We start from the raw sequence: 2,872 nt of genomic DNA on the forward strand, positions 1-2,872 counted from the left end.
GGGCTACCTGCTTAATCTGTCTCCAATCTGTATGATCATTAAAGATGTGTCTCTACCGTTACATATAATAGAAAACTGAGATAAATATATGCTTTTGACATTGTGTGTGTATTGTATTGTGTATTAAACTGGGGACCTAGAAACAATGGAGAGGTTCCGTCCCGCCATAGGCCCCGCCTGGTTGATAACCCAACAACAGGCCACAGCAGTCCACCCACCCCACCGCCGCCCCACACCGAAACCAGGGTCATTGTGCGGTTCGACGGTTCGGCTTCGAGTGTACGGACATGTGGAGACTGTTTGGTAGGAATCGCCGACATAGTTTATCTGAGGCAGAATGAGGGGAACCAGCCCGCCATTCCCGAGGTAGATGGAAAACTACCTTGAAAACCATCCAGAAGCTGACCCGCACAGCGGTCCTCGCCACTAATCCAAAAATGGTTCAAATGGCTCTGAGTACTATGGGATTTTACATCTGTGGTCATCATTCCCCTAGAACTTAGAACTACTTAAACCTAACTAACCTAAGGATTAGTGCTTGGGACGGCACGCTTTCCTGCTCGGGAAGCAGCGCATTAGACCGCGCGGCTAGGTGGGCGGGCTACCCTTGACATTAATCCACACACTCTCCTCTCAAAAGCTCATCAGCTAGCATTAATTTCAAAGCATCTGTAATTGATGTTGTTGGAATTTGTGTACAGAGAACGCAATAAACGCTTAAATCAGTTTAGAATTTCTCTCTTGCAAGTCTCATTTATTATCTAGCTGTCAGCGAGCTGTCAAAGAAACACCAGCATGCTCCAGTGCCCCCCAGCAAAACGGACAACAGCAGTTCTATTAGTCAGATTATATGTCAGTGTGAAATGCATTTTGTTGCTGATTAGATTGTGATGAGCCTGCTCAGTGGCAGATAATTAACTAGTGGAAATGCTACGAGATTATGATATAAAATGATCTGTCCATTACCGGGCAATGAACAATGCTGAATAACTTTTGTTCTGTGTTACCACTAAAAGGACTAATAAAGCACCTTTCCGGCACAATTCGATCAGTGTGCACACTTCAGACACCTTATAGTTTCCCATAAAAGGATAAGACCCTTAAGTTTAAAATACGTAATGGCAAGTTCATTGAAGCATAGATAATAATTACCAAGGTAGAAACATGTTACTTGGTGTTCTGCAAACATTTTTATTTATTTGTTCTCAGACACCTTGCGATAATTTTCCTGGGTTTCCGCCTGTCAGCAAAACGACGTAGTTAATGTTTGTGTCCTACATTCACAAATGGAAGTGCCATACAAAATGAGATTGTTAATTTAAGAAATAAACCTAGTGATGTTGAGCTGTAGTTACAAAGACGGATTAAATACACCTATTATGATGTTTCCAATTTCACGATGTGATTTTTTCATTTATGCATAAATGAATATACTAACAAAAACATAATGTAAATGCTGGAAAAAAGGAGATCCTATGCTGTAAGACACGACGTACCATGAATGAACTACCAGAATGGGATGCGTATCGATGGATGTGATGCAGTTGTACGGAAGACAAACAGTTGATTACAATTTCAGAAAAAACATAATGGTTTATCCAAGATATTATTGGTGTGACGTCACGTGCGCTGCACTGCTGTTGAAATTGCTCGTCAATATTTTATAAAGTTTTGGTGTTCAGTTACATATTTTAAAGTTTATTTGTGTTAATATTTGCTGTGAAAGTAACTTATTAGTGGATTTTCATTAATCTTATTGTTTCTTCCTGTGTTATTGACTCGAGTGGTCTGTTACTGGAGAGTGTGCTTACGTCGTTCGCCCAAGTCTCGCGCCTCTGTAGTGTGTTTACATTTCGCGGCGTGCCGTGGCAGCTGTAGCAGATATGAACTTAAGTACTGACAAACTTATTTGTGCACTATTATACAATAATTAAATTTGAAATTTCTCAGCGGATTTTTGTGATGTTTGTGGCGAAATAACGATTTAATATACTTTTGGGAAGTTTCTCTCGCTGTGTTTTTAGAGTTGTCTGTGCGTTGAAGTCGTTTAGTAAACTTCGTGCTTTAGTTTTCAGCTATAATTTTCTTATGGTTTCTAATGAAATATTTCAATAAAATTTTCACTCAGTGCTTTAACTTGGTTGAGTGTTTCAGTGGCCGCTTGAATTTTTGGTTTTAGCTAATAATTTTGTGAAATTGGTAGTGGTATTAGCTATGATGTAGTAGTGTTAATACAAGTAGTTGCTTTCTTAGTAGACAGAGTTTCGAGACCACTACTGCTAGTTCTATAAATATCTCTACTGGTGTAACTAAACTTAGGTAATGTAGATGTATCCAGAATGAATCTGGGTCCGGCACACAGTTTTAATCTGCCAGAAAGTTTCATATCAGCGCACACCCCGCTGCAGAGTGAAAATCTCATTCTGGAAACATCCCCTAGGCTGTGGCTAGGCCATGTATCCGCAATATCCTTTCTTTCAGGAGTGCTAATTTTGCAAGGTTCGCAGGAGAGCTTCTGTAAAGTTTGGAAGGTAGGAGACGAGGTACTGGCAGAAGTAGAGCTGTGAGGACGGAGCGTGAGTCGTGCCTGGGTAGCTCAGTTGGTAGAGCACTTGCCCGCGAAAGGCAAAGGTCCCGAGTTCGAGTCTCGGTCCGGCACACAGTTTTAATCTGCCAGGAAGTATCAATGTAGATGTAGTTTTTTTCGGTACCTGTAAATATTACAATGAGTGAGAAGTGCGGGCTTAGTCGTAGGTTTGTGTGTAGTGGGTTACGGTGTGGGATTTGTACAAAGTATTTTCAATGGGGGGAATACAGTGGGGAAGCCACTGGGCATTCTAGCAAGATCCTCTCCTGGGAATGCAGAATGTAG

General features: G+C 41.2%; 1 non-coding gene across 1 annotated transcript; it reads left to right on the forward strand.

The window, feature by feature from the left end:
- Positions 1-2,585: 2,585 nt before the first annotated feature.
- Trnas-cga (transfer RNA serine (anticodon CGA)) lies at positions 2,586-2,660 on the forward strand. Its single transcript has one exon. It is a non-coding gene; the product is annotated as a tRNA-Ser (tRNA).
- The last annotated feature ends 212 nt before the right edge of the window (positions 2,661-2,872 follow it).

Source organism: Schistocerca cancellata, chromosome 1 (assembly GCF_023864275.1).
Source record: "Schistocerca cancellata isolate TAMUIC-IGC-003103 chromosome 1, iqSchCanc2.1, whole genome shotgun sequence".
NCBI classification, from domain to species: domain Eukaryota; kingdom Metazoa; phylum Arthropoda; class Insecta; order Orthoptera; family Acrididae; genus Schistocerca; species Schistocerca cancellata.